The 18,353-nt window shown below is 43.2% G+C and overlaps 1 pseudogene across 1 annotated transcript in view; it reads right to left on the reverse strand.

The window, feature by feature from the left end:
- Window positions 1-16,270: 16,270 nt before the first annotated feature.
- The window catches only part of LOC309653519 (cyclin-Y-like protein 1), a 41,815-nt pseudogene continuing 39,732 nt past the window's right edge, over window positions 16,271-18,353 (reverse strand). The window contains exons 10-11 of the transcript in view: window positions 17,463-17,520; window positions 16,271-16,421 (exon numbers count right to left, since the gene is read on the reverse strand). The product of the transcript in view is annotated as a cyclin-Y-like protein 1 (transcript). The remainder of the gene's footprint in view (window positions 16,422-17,462; window positions 17,521-18,353) is intronic.

Consider the following 18,353-nt stretch of genomic DNA (forward strand, 5'->3'; position numbering starts at 1 on the left):
ATCTGACTGGTGTCCTTATAAGAAGAGGAGACTGGGACACAGACATGCACAGAGGGAAGACCGTGTGAAGACACAGCAAGGAGGGAGGACTCGGGAGAAACCCACCCTGCCGACACCTTGACTTGAACTTCCAGCCTCCAAGACTGTGAGAAAATAAGTTCTGTTTGTTTCTCATTCTTTTTGGCTACGCCGAGTGCAGGATCTTAGCTCCCCGATCAGGGATCGACCCCGTGCCACCTGCATTGGGAGTGCAGAGTCTTAACCGCTGGACCGCCAGGGAAGTCCTAATAAATTTCTGTTATTTAAACCACCCAATCTTCGGTGCTTTGTTATGGCAGCACGAGCAGCAAATGCATGTGAGTTATTGCTGTTTCTTTTCTATTTGGAATGTCACATTCACTTCACATCCTTTGAATACTGAAAACACCTCACATTGGGCATGGGGATGTTCGTGCACAGTGTCGAATTTGATCCTCCCAGTAATACTGGAGGGCAGGGATTTTTATCTCCAATGCTCAGAGTAAAAGACTTGGCCCAAGAGGTTAAAGGATTGAGAGGAGGGGGTTTGTAAGCACTTCTACGCCCCAGACCTTCTTTGGCAAGTTACTGACTATATTGATTACCACTGCATAAATACATAAAATAATATACATAAGATTACAAGGAAACTCGATTCTGTAAAAATATAGTTAAATTAAAAAAAGAAATTCCAATGTCATAATACATGTGCTTCTTTCTCAGTACTTCCAATCATAAGCTCTAGAGGTGGTACTAATAACTTCTGTCATTTCAAAGTAGTGGTGGGTACAAATAAAATCTGCTTCAACTCTAACCTGCTCTGAAAATACATCAGACTTCTCTTGGTGACAAATTGGTAACAAATCAAAGATACAGTTAATGCTACTGTCATCTCCTCTATAGTCATAGTTGTCAGAAATGCTCAATTTGGGTTAACTGCAGAGGTTTTCCCCATCCATGTTCATGGACCCCCTGCAATCTCTCCCTGGGACCTTCCTGCCAAGGGAGGAAGTGCAAGCTGCATCCCATGACTCTCTATGGCCCTTCTGCCTACCTAGACTCATCCATGCCACCACCATGGACCCCCTCCCATGGCTCATGGGCCGGGACCCTAGAGTGAGATGACTTTAAGGGGATGCCAAAAACTTACTCATCCAGATAAGTAATACGTGCTTCCCTGGTGGCGCAGTGGTTGAGAATCTGCCTGCCAATGCAGGGGACACGGGTTCGAGCCCTGGTCTGGGAAGATCCCGCATGCCGCGGAGCGACTAGGCCCGTGAGCAACAATTGCTGAGCCTGTGCGTCTGCAGCCTGTGCTCCACAACAAGAGAGGCCGCGATAGTGAGAGGCCCACGCACCGCGATGAAGAGTGTTTATTTTGACAAAATTCAACACCCATTTATGATAAAAACTCTCCAGAAAGTGGGCATAGAGGGAACCTACCTCAACATAATAAAGGCCATATATGACAAACCCACAGCAAACATCATTCTCAATGGTGAAAAACTGAAAGCATTTCCTCTAAGATCAGGAATGAGACAAGGATGTCCACTCTCACCACTATTATTCAACATAGTTCTGGAAGTCCTAGCCACGGCAATCAGAGAAGAAAAAGAAATAAAAGGAATACAAATTGGAAAAGAAGAAGTAAAACTGTCACTGTTTGCGGAAGACATGATGCTATACATAGAGAATCCTAAAACTGCCACCAGAAAACTGCTAGAGCTAATTAATGAATATGGTAACGCTGCAGGATACAAAATGAATGCACAGAAATCTCTTGCATTCCTATACACTAATGATGAAAAATCTGAAAGAGAAATTATGGAAACACTGCCATTTACCATTGCAACAAAAAGAATAAAATACCTAGGAATAAACCAAAAAAGAAAAACAAACAAAAAAAAAAACTGGTAAATGAAAACAACATTTAAAATTGTGTTGTCATTAGAGTATACACAAAGTAATTGAAGCTGTAGGTATAGAAGTGATTGCCTTGAGAAGACATGTATAATAAGGAAAGGAAGAAAGGAAGGAAGGAAAGAAGGAAGGAAGGAGGGGAAGAAGGAAAGCAAGAAGGAAGGAAGAGAAGGAAGGGAAGGAAAGAAGAGGTCTTCAAAAATAGGGAGATTTAAGTGGCATTTAAGTAAACCTGCCAAAGGGAGCAGTGGCAATCAAGGGACCTGAGTATTAATTAGGAATGACTGATCACGTGAGTCCCATGAGGGTAGGGATCACATCTGCTTCTCATTTCTGGAGCAGAGCACCTAGCACAGTACCTGGCCAGTAGATGCTCCATTCACAATTGTCCAGTGTTGTCCGTGGGGCAGGAAAGCTACAAATACCATTGGCTGCGGCAACTGGGTGACTGGGGATGTGTGCAAGCTGGATGGCAGGCAGTGAGTAAAGAAATGAATAGGGAACAGAAGTGCCCTTGACCGGTGGGGAGGGCCGCGTTGTGCACCCCTCTGCTCTCGCTGCAGGGAGATGGCTTAGCGACTTCTCCTGGGGAGGTTCCTGGCCTCCATAATCTGCAGGAAGCCCTCTCAGAGTCAGTGGGCGCCCCTTGCCTCCAGGGCCCTGCAGACCCCACAGCGCAGTCCTAATAACCTAACAGTAACACCCAGCCAAGCCCAGTCAATATACACCACCAGAGTCTGTACAATGACCTTTAACATCCAGGATGGACCAGACTTTCAAGACTGAGTTGTCAACAGTGAGACACCAGTGGTTGTGGATTTCCATGCACAGTGATGTGGTCCCTGCAAGATCCTGGGGCCAAGGTTAGAGAAGGTGGTGGCCAAGCAGCATGGAAAGGTGGTGATGGCCAAGGCGGATATTGATGACCACACAGACCTCGCCATAGAGTATGAGGTATCAGCTGTGCCCACCGTGCTGGCCATCAAGAATGGGGATGTGGTGGACAAGTTTGTGGGCATCAAGGATGAGGACCAGCTGGAGGCCTTCCTGAAGAAGCTGATTGTCTGACAAGCAGGGAAGCGTCCTGACTGCCCCTGCCCACCTGGGCCCCGTGGTCCCGGGGGACCCAGATAGAACTCATAGCCCTTCTGTGCCGGCCCTTCCTACCTCCTTCCTCTGCCTGGCCCCTGTGGGTCCGTGCTTTGGAGACCAGGCCTCCAAACACAGGAGCCTCAAGTGCTCCCAACCTGGCTGACCGCCAGGGTGGCCGCCCAAGGAGCGGTGCCGCCACCGAGCTGGGACAGCCGTCTCCTCACCCACTCTCTGCTCCTTCTAGGGCTTGTTGCCGTGCTCCCAGGATGCTGGGACAGAGTTCCGGGGCCAGCCTGCAGTAACAGCTTGGTCTCCCTGCTCCCTTCTGATCTGAACCCCGGTGCCTGGCTCATCTGCCTCCTGCATTTTTCTTTCCTGCTGCTGTTTTGTTAAAAAAAAAAAACAAAAAAAAAAAACAGAAGAAGCAAAAAAGAAACCCAGGGCTTCCCTGGTGGCGCAGTGGTTGAGAATCTGCCTGCTAATGCAGGGGACACGGGTTTGAGCCCTGGTCTGGGAAGATCCCACATGCCGCGGAGCAACTGGGCCCATGAGCCACAATTACTGAGCCTGCGCATCTGGAGCCTGTGCTCCGCAACAAGAGAGGCCGCGATAGTGAGAGGCCCGCGCACCGCGATGAAGAGTGGCCCCCGCTTGCCGCAACTAGAGAAAGCCCTCGCACAGAAACGAAGACCCAACACAGCCATAAATAAATTAATTAATTAATTACAAAACAAAAACAACCCATAGAATACAGTACCAACAGCAGACCCTAATACAATCCACGGTCGTTGGTGATAACGATGTGTCAATGTAGGTCCATTTATTGTAACAAATGTACCACTCTGGTGTGGGATGTTGATGATGGGGAAGGCTGTGCATGTGTGAGGGCAGGGGGAGTATATGAGAAGTCGCTGTACTTTCTACTCATTTTGCTAATGTTTTGTTATTTGTAATTTCTTCTTCTAAAAAAAAGAGGATATTAAAAAAAAAAAAAAGAAATGAGTTATCAAGCCATGAAAAGACACGAAGGAACCTTAAGTGCATATTGCTAAATAAAAGAAGCCAATCTGAAAAGGCTGCATACTGAATGACTCCAACGATATGACATTCTGGGAAAGAAAGTAAAGAGATGTGATAGTCAGGGGTCAAGGGTCAAGGCGGGGTGAGGAAGTGATGATTAGGTGAAACACAGGAGATATTTAAGGCAGTGAAACTATTCTGTAGGATACCGTATTGATGGACACATGACATTATTTGTCAAAACCTACGGAACTGTATAACACAAAGAGCGAATCCTAATGCAAACTATGGACTTTAGTTAGTAATGGTATATGAATATTGGTTCATCAATTGTACTAAATTGTAACTGCACTAAGGCAAGAGAACTAAGAGAGAACTAAGAACCGCACTAAGGAGAAACTGTGAGTGGGAAAAGGAGAGGATATATGGAAACTCTCTGTACTATCTGCTCAATTTTCTTTTTTTAAATTTTATTTTACTTTATTTCTTTATTTCTTTATTTTTGGCTGTGTTGGGTCTTCGTTGCTGCACGCGGGCTTTCTCTAGTTGTGGTGAGCGGGGCCACTCTTTGTTATGGTGCACAGGCTTCTCATTGTGGTGGCTTCTCTTGTTGTGGAGCACAGGCTCTAGGCGCACAGGCTTCAGTAGTTGTGGCACGCGGGCTCAGTAGTTGTGGCTCACGGGCTCTAGAGCGCAAGCTCAGTAGTTGTGGCACATGGGCTTAGTTGCTCTGTGGCATGTGGGATCTTCCCAGACCAGGGATCAAACCCGTGTCCCCTGCATTGGCAGGAGGATTGTTAACCACTGCACCACCAGGGAAGCCCTATCTGCTCAATTTTCTGTAAACCTAAAACTGCTTTAAAAAATTGTTTATTAATTTTGTAAAAAGTGCAACCCATGGCTTGACCAGTTCTGTATATACCACTTTCTTAGGCAGTAAATTATCTTTGCAGAGCGCCTTTGGGCAACAAGCAATGATGCAGCATAGCCCACATAGACAGAAGGGTTTTGAAGACAACAAGCCTTCAAACTCATCCCCCCACTAGAGTGTGAGCAGGAATGACAGAAGGGGGAACAGAATGTGGTGTGTGGAACCCTGGGTCCCCCTTTTAGCTACAATCAAGGAGTCACTGAGCACATGAAGGCAGCCTCGCAGGGGTAGCACCGCTCTAAGAAACAAGCGACACTTCTGACTTGTTTTACCCAAATAACTTAAACAAGCAAATAATAACCAAGTGATTCATCCTACATGATCTTCAGTTTTCCCATTGATACAACTGACAGTATTATGCATTATAGATGCTGCTGTGTTGTTTTCAAGCCTTCCTTGAAAGCCTTCACAAAAACGTCAAAACATCCTCGCATATGATACTGATGATAAGGAAGTGGATATGTGTGATCACATATGAGATATCTTATTAAGGGAAGTGTGGGAGGGTTCTTCTTTAGAATATTTTCAAAAAGCTCTTCTAAACACTAGATATATTTTTTATTACTTTTACTGCTGTTCTTCTCCTACTTGTTACCTGAAGTTTTGTCTAAGGACCGCAGGGGTTTTCTTAACCTTACAAGTAAGTTTCTGTTGAGTAGAACCTCGTCATGCTACTTGTTGCTATTGATAGAGTTTGTTAAGCCAACAGTGAAAGCAATCTGTCCTCTCAATGCATGGTAGCACTTCAATAGTGGAGATTCTGGAATGAATTTTAAAATCAGAGATGAGAAGCATTTCCCCCACCCACCTGGGATTGGAAAGAGAAAATTCAGTAAGACAAAACAGGATGCAGAGCTTAAGAAGTGGGTTAGAGCCCACGAAGTTCTAAGAATCACAACTGTTGAAGAAATATTAAGCAGACCAGAAAATTAGTGAAATGAGTCCAGGTTGAGTGAGACTGAATGCTTTCCCCAAGTCCCACATGGTAACTGCCTTTTTTCTTCTGTAGGGGGAGAAAGAATTGGGAAGAGATTTCAGATTTCTAGAGATTCCCTTGAATAGTTCCTACTGGACTGCTCACTGGGACAATATTCTTTTTCCTCCCCAAGGTGGCCATATGCAGCAGCAGTTCACCCCATCCATTCACTCTCATCACTTAGAATGGAGTTGTCCCCATGCAAACATCGAGCAATGGCACCGTGAGAATTGATAGGCTCATGAAAGCAAGGCTGATGGGAGCCCTGGGGTGCACCCCCAAACTAAAAGGACTCAGGTTGCAAGACCTGTCACTTAACAGTCACAGCAGGATATATTTTTTGGTAATTGAAGCCTAATTTGGATTGTGTTTTTGGAAAACGATAACATTAGTTTTCTAAAAACTAGAAAATTTGTTAGGGGGGAGTGGTGGCTCTCTCCAACTCCACTTTGAAGCTAAAATGGCAAACTGTTTGGAATACAAACTTTTCCTTCCCGTGGATTTATGTAGTAGATGTTTCAAAATGACTGGCAAATACATAGAATTCATACAAAGTTAGAGGCAAAAGGGTGCTCCAGAACCCTCTGGTTGAATCTCTTCACTCTATAGTTGAGGAGAATGAGGTCCAGAGAGGCTAAGTGTTATGCCCAAGGGCACACAGCTGGCTCACAAGACGAGACTTGAATCCGGATTGCCTATGTACTGGCCAATGCTCTTCCCTCTCTACTGTGCTCTACTTCCCAGCACCACAAGAGGACACCTACTGTGTCTTGCAGAATCTAGACTATTTTTTGAAAGCTTGGAACTAAACTTGTGACTAATTAGACTACAGTGTTCCACCACCTTTAAGTCACCAGCTAAAATCCACTGCTCCCCGTCGCAGCACGCCCGAGGCCTTCTGGGTAACCAAAGAAAGATTATTGTCTCAACTCAGTTCTCTGTGTCTAGGTACCCACAAAATGGAAATCACTTTACTTGGGGAAGAGCAAGAGGACAAGATGAGATGAAAAGGAAGCATGTTTAAAATGGATAAAAGGAGGCACTTTTTCCCCACTACACACAATTGAACTGGGGAACTCACTGCAGCAGGATATTAAGATCAATGGTGAAGATTTGTGTTTTAAAAGATTAGACATTTCACATGCATATCATCAACAGCGACACTCAATGGGATGAAAGTAAGATGGATGAAAGTTCTCAAGCTTCAGTGCATAAGTTGATCACCAACTGGGTCAGGTGAAAAGAAAAAAAGTTGTCTACTGGATTAAAATTTCACAGAAAGGCAGATCTGGGGGGTTCCAGTCATTGCTGCTGTGTAACAAACCACTCCAAAGTAGTGGTGTGAACCAACAGGCATTTTATTATGCACATGGATACGGTGGATCAGGAATTTGGAGAGGGCACAGCAGGGATGGCTTGTCTCTGATTCATGATATCTGGGGCCTCAGTTGGGAAGACTTGAACAACTAGGAATGACTTGAGGTTGGGGGCTGGAATCATCTGGAAGCTTCTTTACCTAACCTGGGATGACTTGAAGGCTCACTCAGCTGGGACTGTCAAGTGGAGCATCTATATGTAGGTGTCAAGAGGGAGTGTCCCAAGAAAAAGCACTTCCAAAAAACAAGTGTCCCAAGAGACCCAGGTAGAAACTACACGGCCTTTTATGACCTATCCATGGAAGTTTTAGAGCATCACTTCCAACACAGTCCATGGGTCAAAACCGTCACAAGCCCACTGAGATTCAAGAGGAGGAGACTTAGGACCGCCTACATCCCTCCCCTATGGGGAATGGCAAGATCACATTGCAGAAAAACCTGTGGGATGGGAGAGGTTTTCGCAGCCATCTTTGGAAAATGCAATCCCCCAGGGAAGTGGTGGGTGATGTGAGGTTACAAGAACACACAATCTAGTGGAAAAAACTGACATATGAACAGAGAATCACAGTACAATAAAATAAATTTCAAGGTAGTTATTTCCCCCTCTTTTACAAGAATTCTTTTTTTTTCCCTTTGATAAGAGTCATCACATTAAAATTTTTTCATTCATTGTCTGTCTTCTACTAGATTGGAATCTCCATGCATTTAGTTTCCTACTGTAACCCCTGTGCCTAAAACACTACCAAGCCCCAAATAGGCACTCAATAAATATTTGCTGAAAGAGTACATGAGTAAAGTGCTGTAATAGAGAAGTAGTGGGAGGGCTGTGGGAGTACAGGCAATAACAAAGCACTCAGCTTGACAGAAATGACATTTGAGTGGGTCTTGAATGCTCTTGAAGGATAAACAACAATTTTTCTGGTGGAAAAAAAAGGGCATAAATTTTTCTCCTTAAATCTCCTCCAGAGACTTCATTAGCCAAGTTTAAGTGGGCAGATCTCATCCTAAGTGTACAGACTGCAAGTAGTAGTTACAATGTTCTTGGTTGCAAGTGAAAGAAAACAGGGACTCAAATGTATTAAAAAATAAGCAGCGTATCGTATCACATAACAACAAGTCTGGAGGCCAACAGTTCAGGCAGCCTCAATGCCATCCTTCTTCACTGGGTCAACTTAGCTCCTTTGTGGTTGCAAGATGGTGCCCACAGTGGTAGGCATCACAGGCAGACAAAACAATACCCAGCAGGGGAGAGGACTGCTTCTCCTTTGGAGTAAGAGCTTTCCCATAAGCCCCTGACAGACTTACCTCACACTGGCCCCCACACCACGCCTTATTGGCTAGAACTGTGTCCCATGCATGTATGTAACCTAAACGCTGATAAGAAGAAGGGGAGAAACACGAGCAGTTAGACTAATCACGTGTTACTCCTTGGGGCTTGACCTGAAGCTCCTGCCTCTCCTGAAGCACAGGGCTATGCAGAAAAGGGTGGATTCCCCCACAAAACAGAACAAAACAAATAACGGGGGTTTTGTTAGGAAGGAAAAAGGGGAGATGACTCCTCGGCACATAATCAACAGTGTTTGCAACATTAGGCTTGGGGAAGGTTAATGTTCTGTTTTCTTTGTGGATGACTATTACCTAACAATTTTATTTATTCTTTTTCATGCTTTTTGCTCCTTTCCTTTCTCCTCTGCACTAGTAGTCAGTTGAATACATCAAGCGCTGTATCAATAGGAAAGAGTGTCATGTGTACAGTGTACATACGAATCTAATTAATCAAAAATATGTTGATTAGACGTGAGTGCACTTTCAGGTAAAAACCTTGATTCACATGCTTCTGATAGCATAGCCATGCCCAGCTGTTCACCACTTGAATCGTGCTCTTTCATGGCCTTGTGCCCGTTACTTGTGCTGATTCCTCTGTCTAGGAAGTCCTTCTCAGTTTCCTTACCTATAGTGGATACTAGTGATTGCCTCTCCAGCGTCCATTCTATCCTTCTAGTAATTTGCTTGAAGAGATGGCAAACTGCCAAACTACTTTTTTCAGACTCCCTTGCAGCTAGGGTCTTGATCTGAAATAAGTTCAGTCAATCAGGTGCACTTGTGTAAGATTTGGAGGCAGATGCAAGGAGAAGGCATCATTCTGTTGCTGTTGCTGTTGGCCAGCAAGGTTTGAGCAATAATGTTAAGAGGCATTTAATGCTGTTGGACTCCATGTCCTGTTTCAGTGTCTAGTCACCAGTTTCATGGGTGTGAAGCGCCCTTGCTGCAGCACCATCCCAACTTCTGGAACATAGCTACTGTGGTAGGCCCATGAACTCAATAGCCCAGGGGTACCCCCCTGACTTCTGCCCCTCCAGCTCATCAATTTTGTAAGCCTCTGTTTGATTCTCAGTATTAAATATTTCTCTGTTTGAAACACCTAGAGTGGTTTCTTCCTGTACTAAACCCTGACTCATAGATCACCTAATTCATATTCAGCCTTCCAGGCACAGCCTGGGTCTTCCCTGAGCCACCAGGTTGGGCCAGGTGCTTCCTCTGTGCTCCCACCACGTCCTGCCTGGTAAGCCCATGCCTCTTTATCTTTGCACCCCTGGCACCAGTGTTTGGCTCACAGCATGTGCAGCATCAATATTTACCGAACTGAAGCTCCCTCTGCCAAGATACCAGACAGGTCCTGAAATCTAGTCTAAAGGGTGCCCCACCTCATGCCTGGTCGGCAAAGCCCAAAGAACAAGTGGCTCTAGACTTATACTGGATTCTAGATGAATCCAGAGCCCTCAGCTTTTCCGTACTTTAGTCCCCCACACAAGAGGCCACACCAGAATTGAAAATTTGACCTGATCCCCAGGAAAAGGATGATAAGGAACAAGGGAAGTTGCTTATCTCAAGAGTTACCATCTGGTGGTTTTCAGGACCCTCTACTGCTGGGCCTACAACGAGGCCTGCAATCAATGGCAGCATAGCCTTTGGAGCGAGGAAAACCCAAGTTGGAAGGTGTGTGCCGTTGTGTAGCAAGTTACTTTCTGAACCTCAGATTCTTAATCTATAAAATGGGGTTGATAATATCAACCTCACAGGATTCTTGGGAGTAAAAGAGATTATATATGTAAAATGCTTAGCACAGTGCATGCACATTGGAAATGCCCAATACCCATCAGTTACTGTTACGGCCACCATTGTTGTTGACTGTGCCATCACTGTACCACAATTCTGTTACATATTTTTTACTTCATATACATGTACTTTCCTTCAGCCCAAACAGACTCACATGCAGTTAGACTAGAACGTACTTCTCTATACTTTCTTCCGAGGTGTTCCATTTTACATCATGATGTGATTAACCCTTTTCTGCAGAAGATCCAGCTAGGCCCAAGTTTGGGGCTGTGCTGAGGAAATAACAAAACCATCTATGTCAGTGGCTCTCGACCCTAGCTGAAAATCAGGATCACCTGGAGAGCTAAAAACAAAAGGGCAACAAAAAGAAACAAATAAAACGAAACCAAGAAACAATGTCTGGGTCCGTCAGCCAGAGATTCTGATTCAGTAGGGCCCAAGCATCAGTAGATCTTAAGGCTCCCCAGGTGATTGTAATGTGCAGCTGAGAGCCATTGCTGAGGGTGGGAAAGATTAGCGCTTCCATCGCCTCTGGGAAAGAAGAAAGAAGCTCTTACTTTTCTATAATCGCCACCACAGTGGAGGAGGGGAGAGGACTAAAGATTACAGTTGAATGATTCCACTTATAATGTGAACAAGGCATTCTTATTATGAACCTGGATAAATGACTCATCATGTTAATCCTCTGATTAGTGTCTGGGTTTCTCATCTAGAGGTGTCTGATCTGACGAGAAGAGGAGTTATCAGAAATGCTCTAGGACATGGAAAAAGCTAGTCTGGAAATACCTGTGAGGGATTTCAAGTTGGCTTGTGGGTGTCTGTCCTGTGCCAGCCCTGTGCACACTCGCACACTTGCGGGCTGGTTGCTGATGTCAGGTGTACGCACTTTGATCCAGGGCAAGTGAAATGATCCCTGCTTTGGCATAAAATCTAGCTAATATCTAAATGCTAGAGATAGCTGGTGACAGCTGGGAGTGTGCTCAGACATAAAGTACAGGCATACCTCATTTGATTGCGCTTTGCAGACTTTGCTTTTTCACAAATTGAAGGTTTGTGACAACCCTGAGTTGTCAGATGATGGTTAGCATTTTTGAGAAATAAAGTATTTTTAAATTAAAATATGTACTTTTTTTAAAGACAGAATGCTCTTGCACACTTAATAGACTGAAGAATAGTGTAAACATAAGTTTTATAGACATTACTGGAAAACCAAAAAATCCATGTGACTCACTTTATTGTGATATTTCCTTTATTGCAGTGGTCTGGAAGCAAACCCACAATATCTCTGAGGTATGCCTGTACATCTAAAAAATGTAACTTCTTCCCCATTATTAAAGTGATACACAAAAGAAAATAGAGTGGGAAAACAGAAAAATAGCATGAACCCAGTAGAAACTAATAACAGACTTAAATAGAGTTATGAGGTGCTAGACATGGTTTTAAGCTCTTCACCATATAAATTCATTTACCCCTCACTACAACTCTATGAGGGGTAACTCCACTTTACAGATGAGGAAAGAGGACCTGGAGCTGTCGTGTGACTTGTCCAAAGTGGCAGCTAGTAAAGGAAGAGCCAAGGTTTGGACTCATGCTGCATTTAACAGGGTAGGGTCAACCTCAGAGATATATATAGCTCATAAGGTAAGCTTTATCCAAGGATTCAGTGCCACTTGCTAAAGTTTAAAAAGTTAATCTCAGTTGCCATTTATTCATCCATTTATTTCACAAATATTTACCAAAGGCATCTATGGGCAGCACACTGTTCCAGGCTTGATTATCAAGATACTGAAGAGTATACAGAGGCTACCTGTCCAGTCATTCCTATAGCATTGAACTCTCAAGTGTCTCAATATGTATAATCAATACAAGTATAGTAAGATTAGAAATGCAATAACTATTCTCTGATTACAAAATCCAAAACCAATACTTCAAAACTTTCAAAATGTCACAGTCTTACTGGATGGAATGTTTGGCATGATCCTCCGTATTTTCATCAATTAATAAGTACACCTTGGACAATAATTTAAGTTGAACCTCATGAATTCCACTTTGTAGCAACACGTTTAATATAACAGTAGTGTCTTCAAGTCAGAAATTTGGTGTTTTTGGATGGATGGATGGATGGCTGGCTAGATGGAAGGATAGATGAGTGAATTAATAGCTAAGAATGCCTGGCAATGTTCTAGTTGCTTAAAAATTGCATCTTTAAAAATAATTCAGTGTTTTCCAGTTTGTTAAACAATAACTATGACTCAGAAGAAAATTGTGATTTCTGTCCTTTCCATGGACTAAACATGCAACTTCAAGGAAGCCATTATGATGCCAGTTCCATCTGATTGTTGTGAGGATCAAATGAGCTAACTGAAATGAATTATGTAGCACCCTGCCTAATACATGTTAAACAGCATATTTTAAACTGCCTTTAAAGTGAAATACTATGTGCAGAAAAGCAAAAATTCAAATGATACAAAAAGCTATACAATGCAAAATACGTTTCTTTTGGCCAAGTTTTCCCGCTATTATTACTACTATTATTAGAGATCTCCAAGCAAAAATAACATCTCCCTGTTGATTAAGAAGGGAGAGGTTTACAGACTAGGAGATAACATCCTTTGAGTCAGAACCAAGTGAAATAACACATGTATTCTGGTTCAATTCCAGCATGAGTGATTAACATTCTCCAACTTCAAATAATTTTTATTATTAGCCAACACTTGTCCATCCCCAATAATACACATGTTGCATCCAGGCCACAGAATGAGGCAGCCTCTCTTGGCATGTTCACAATCTGTGCATACTTTCCACTGAGGGTTTCCCTTTCTTTTTGATTGCTATTCCATAGCTTTTCAACTCCCACTACTTTCAACCCTGGGATGTTTGCCGACACTGAGTGCCAAGTAGTTCCCAAAAAACCAAAAAAATATAAGCACCTGTAGAATCCCAGGGAAGGAAAGAGGTAAAGTACATTTTAAACATATTTATTAACGGTTTTAATGTTTGTGAAGAGATTTATATTTATTTCTTTTAACTTTGAGGCTGGGATTAATACACGTATTCCTCATTATTTCTCACAAAGTCTTGTTGATAAGCAGGAGGAAGAGGGCTATTCTGCAATTTTGTCTCCCAGTCTGTGTAAGTGGGATCCAGGACACAAGAACGACTCAGCCCTAAAGTGCAGTCCTGAGTCCCTCAAGAACTCAGGCCCTCCTGCCTTTTTGCCGCCTTCTTCCAGTAGAAGGAAGGGGTGGGGGGAGCGGGAAACAATTCAAACCCTCTTTGTAAGGGGCGGGGCCGGGGCGGAGCCTCCCGGCGGGCATTAGAAGCAGGTGACCCAGGCTGGGCGGGAGAGGCCAGTCAGCCCGAGGCCGTGACTCCACTGCGGCCAGCGCCGCCGCCGCCGCCGCCGCGCGCAGTTCAATACCCGCCGGAGGTGGGCCAAAGGGTGCTAGAGCGCGGGGGAGGAGCGGAGCCCGGCGCGTCCCGGGAGAACCGCCACCGCCCCCAGGAGTCCGCTGGAGCGCGGATCCCCCTGCAGGGGAGGAGAAGAGCGGCGGGCGGGACGCGGCGGCGGGCGCGCACCATGCAGTCCTGTGAATACACACTGGCAGCGATGGGGGAAAATAAGTGTCCCTGGACTTTGGACTAGATTACAGCCAGATATTCCAAAAGCATCGAGACACTGCCCTCTGCGGCCTCTGAAAACAAATGAGACCCATAACACCCTTGCATAAGCTTTTAAAACATGGATCAGTGTAGCAAAAGGAAAGCTGTTTCCCCCCCGCCTCACCTCAATATATTTTTCTCTTCCTCCTCTTCTGAGAAAGCCTATATAGTGATGAGCACACACTTTACTGTTAGAGAATTCTGTTTGCTTTTCTAATCTGTTGAACCATTCCCTCATTTATATATTAAAGTCTATGTATTGATGAATACACACGTACACACACCACGCATACATACTTTACTGTTAAAAATTCTGTTTGCTTTCCTAATCTATTTAACCATTCATTCAAGAAGAGTGTGAGGCCATTACTGGGGAAGGGGGTGACAGTGCATTGGCCAGCAGAATACCAGTGACCAGGACTGAGTGGGGACTAAATTTAAGAAGCTAAAATGGCAAAAACAATTAAAATTAGAGGATGTCTCCCTAGAAAAACAGCAAGTGTAGGGATTTGCGCTTCATTTATACCAAAGTTGGAAAAGTCAGATTTAAGCCCAGGTCAGTTTTTACATTATGGATATTAAGTAAACAAGTGTATAGTTTCCATAGTGTATTTAAGCACTTTGCTGGTGGAAAGAAGCCTGGTGTTATAGTTTTCATGGACTTTCAGAAGCTATTCACGTTTATAAAAATGCACTGCTCTTACACACTCATCCTCTGAATCAAAATTTCAGTATATTCGACAAAACCTTGTACACCGAGCTACAGAACTTTTTGCACATCTAATTCCTCTACTTGTTCAGAAGCTTCTTAGAACCTTGAAATAGATCCCCTGCCTGAGGGCCAGTTCCTCTCTTGTTTTTCAAATGAGGAACTTTTCTGATCACCTTGACCTCTTCCCTCAGTTAACATTTCTTCCCAGAAAGTACAAAGATTATTCTGCTGCCTTAGGTCATTGTGACTAATTTGGGTTTTTCCTCTTCCTTTTTTTTTTTTTTTTTTGTGGAGGAGTGTAAAGATGATGCAGAATGTATCTAAAAGTTGTGGGATGATGTGGTTGAAGTGATTTAATTCTTCCTGTTAAAACAACTATTTTTCATTTTGGCAACATACCAAACCTAAAAAGAACAACCAATTTACTTTAAAAAAAAAAAAAAAAGACAGTTAAGACAAAGGATACTAAGCCAAGGAAAGGCAATACAGGTAATGCATTTGGAGGTCTAGGTCCAGGCCAACTCTCAGAGCTGCCTCTGTTTTCAGCCTCTGTTCTCACCGCTGCTCTCCCCCTCCCTTCCCTCAAAGATGAAGCCCACCTGCTTCCCTCAAGTCTTACCTCAGCCACCCCTCCCGCTACCCAGGGCAGAGAAGCCCATCTATTTATGGTCGCCCCCTATTTCCATCTCATATGCTGTTTTCTTCTGATTTTTATTTTTATTAGGCAAACAAACCACACTCATGAAAACAATTATAAACTGGAAGGTTGTGGGGTGATTTAGCAGCTTCTTCACAGCCAGCTCTGTGATTTTAGTGAGGATTTAAGGCCCAGTTTAGTTTCACATGTACAGCTTTTGGGCTGTCCCTTTCATGGTTCAATTGTAAGCAACGTCTCCCATCACAGATTAGGGGGTAAAGATTTAGAAGGAACTAATATGTGACCTCTCAGTAAATCAGTTGATAAGACTTAGGAAGTCATTTTAATTTATATTATTAACCTCACACTTTGAAGTTGTCTAAATTGGCTGAAAATAAGTATTCTTGGTGCCTTATTGGTTTATCCTTGCAAACCTTTGTCATGTTTTCTCGTAGTCATTTCCAGTGATAAGCCTGTGTGTGTATTGTGTGTAATTGTGAGCAATGTACAAGCTTAAATAACGTGCTGACACCACTGTTTCCAAGTTGGTATTCATTAGGCCGTTTCCTCCTGGGCTAGGGCTGCACTAATCCCGACACCGGCTGCCAGGAGAAAACCTCATGGAGCCCACACCGCACCTTAATAACAGCATCCGCGACCTGCAGTCTCAAGTACAGAATGGGAACCCCAGAGCTAGGAAATGTAGTTGTATATTTTAATGAACTGCTACCCCTGCTAAAGAGGCTTCTTTCACTTTTGTGCTCTACAGAAAGACCAAGGGGGGTAGGAGGGACAAAGCCTTGAATAACTGCTTTCTAACACCGAATGTGGCCAACAGGACAGAGAACATCACAAATCTAGGCAGGTGTGAGGTACAGTGGCTGAGGATTTCCTGCTCCCCCTGCATGCCCTCTCTTGCCTCCAAAGTCCGATCAAGGGATCCTGGGAAAGAAATACGCCTGGGTCGAGGAGGGTGGTTTTGAAAGAAAAAGCTACCAAGACATTAAAGCAGGGTGAATGAAGGGTAGGCAGGATGAAAGTAACTAAGTAACCTGGCTCAGAACTCTCAAAAGCTTCTAGCAGCTTGATGACAATTACAGGATTTATTTCAGTCTGTGGTACATCATTTGAAGACAATATTACTTCATGTTGTTACAAACTGTATGTATAGTGTGTATGTGTTGTGGGTGTGTATATAAATAATATATATTATATATATGAGAGATTTAGTGACTTTTGATACGGGTTTGGTGCAGGTGAATTTATTACTGAGCCAAGTGAGGCACATACTGAGTCAGTAGTTCGAGTCCAGGGCATTCAGTACTTTTCCTGATTTCCATGTGTGTATAGTGCCTGTCCCATGCGGTATTGTTAGTGTCATGTCAAATCCAGAACTCACAAAGCAGAGCCAGCGATATTTTATTTGTAGACAATCAACTAGAATCTATAAAATTATTACTGGCAGATGATTATAATTCCGGATCCCTAACACTAGCAAAAGGAAACCCAGAGCATCTTGATAAGAAGTTTTCTGTTTTTGTTTTGTTCCTGGAAGTCAGTAGAATAGCAGTTGTATGTGGTTATATTAGTGCCAAGATACTTAATTTGCTGACCTTATTATTTCAGAAAAAAAAAATTGTATGTATTATACTTGTGGGAAGTTAAAATAATGCTTTGAGATTTTTATCAAATATGGAGAGTAGTTATTTATGAAAAACAAAGAAATGTCTATTTTTGTTTCTTTGTTCCCAATTAATGTAGCTAAATTTTAAAGTGCATTAAAGCAATGGTAAAGCAAATAAGATGCTGTACAAGTAGTTTTCTCATGCTTTCATGGAGAGACACTGTTTTCTAAGAGTATCTGAAGGAGGTATGTGCATTCTAACTTCATGATCAGATTTCTCGGATGTACTTTGAATATAAGTGGCAACGTTTTTATTGATAATAAAATCAAAGAAATTCCAATCACCAGAAGGAGAACTAATGAAAACATGTTTTACCTGAATGAATATACTTCATAGGTTTCTCCTGCTGATCCTGTGATTGTTTCATGATTCACTTGAAGAAATGAAGGAAAATACACATAAGAACAGAGACATTACCTGAGATTGTGTTCTATTTTATCAACCCTCCATCTATACTCTGTACTGAAGCAATTTGGATAGAAGTGCTGCTGTTGTTGTGTGTGTCTGGTTTGCAGTCAGAAACTCCCAAAACTTCATCATTCAGCAGTTAGATCCACAACTTTGTATTAAGGTCTAAATACAAGTCAGGGAACCCAGCTAAGATAAGAGGATATATGGTTCTCCCTCTGTATTTGTGGGTCATTGGTTCCAGTAGTCTCCCTCCCCCCCGTGCCACCCCATACCAAAATCCATGGATGCTCAAGTCCCTTATAGAAAACGGTGCAGTATTTACATATAACCTACGCACAATCCTCCCATCTTCCCCCGCACCCTCCTTTATACTTTAAGTCATGTCTAGATTACTTATAACACCAAATACAAATCCTAAGTAAGTAGTTGTAAATATAATGCAAATGGTTGGTGGTGTGCAGCAAATTCAAGTTTTGCTTTCTGTAACTTTCTGAAATTTTTTTCCCTAAGTATTTTCAGTCCATGGTTGGTTGAATCCACTGATGCAGAACCTGTGGATACGGAGGGCCAACTGTCAATTGATTTAGAGTTGGCACTTCCCTGACAATCTGGACAGATGCTTAGTAAACCTGAGATAATTAATTTAGCATCAAAGTGAGTACTATGAGCATTATTAGATTGGTACATGTTAGGGCATTTGGGAGAACAGAGAATACAGCAGTTGAGCTGGATCCTGGTGCAAGAGCCACTGTGCCTTACCCGTCCAGGTCTCTAGTTGGCACATCTTCCCAATGC

Source organism: Balaenoptera physalus (assembly GCF_965194825.1).
Source record: "Balaenoptera physalus genome assembly, contig: HAP1_SCAFFOLD_525, whole genome shotgun sequence".
NCBI lineage: Eukaryota > Metazoa > Chordata > Mammalia > Artiodactyla > Balaenopteridae > Balaenoptera > Balaenoptera physalus.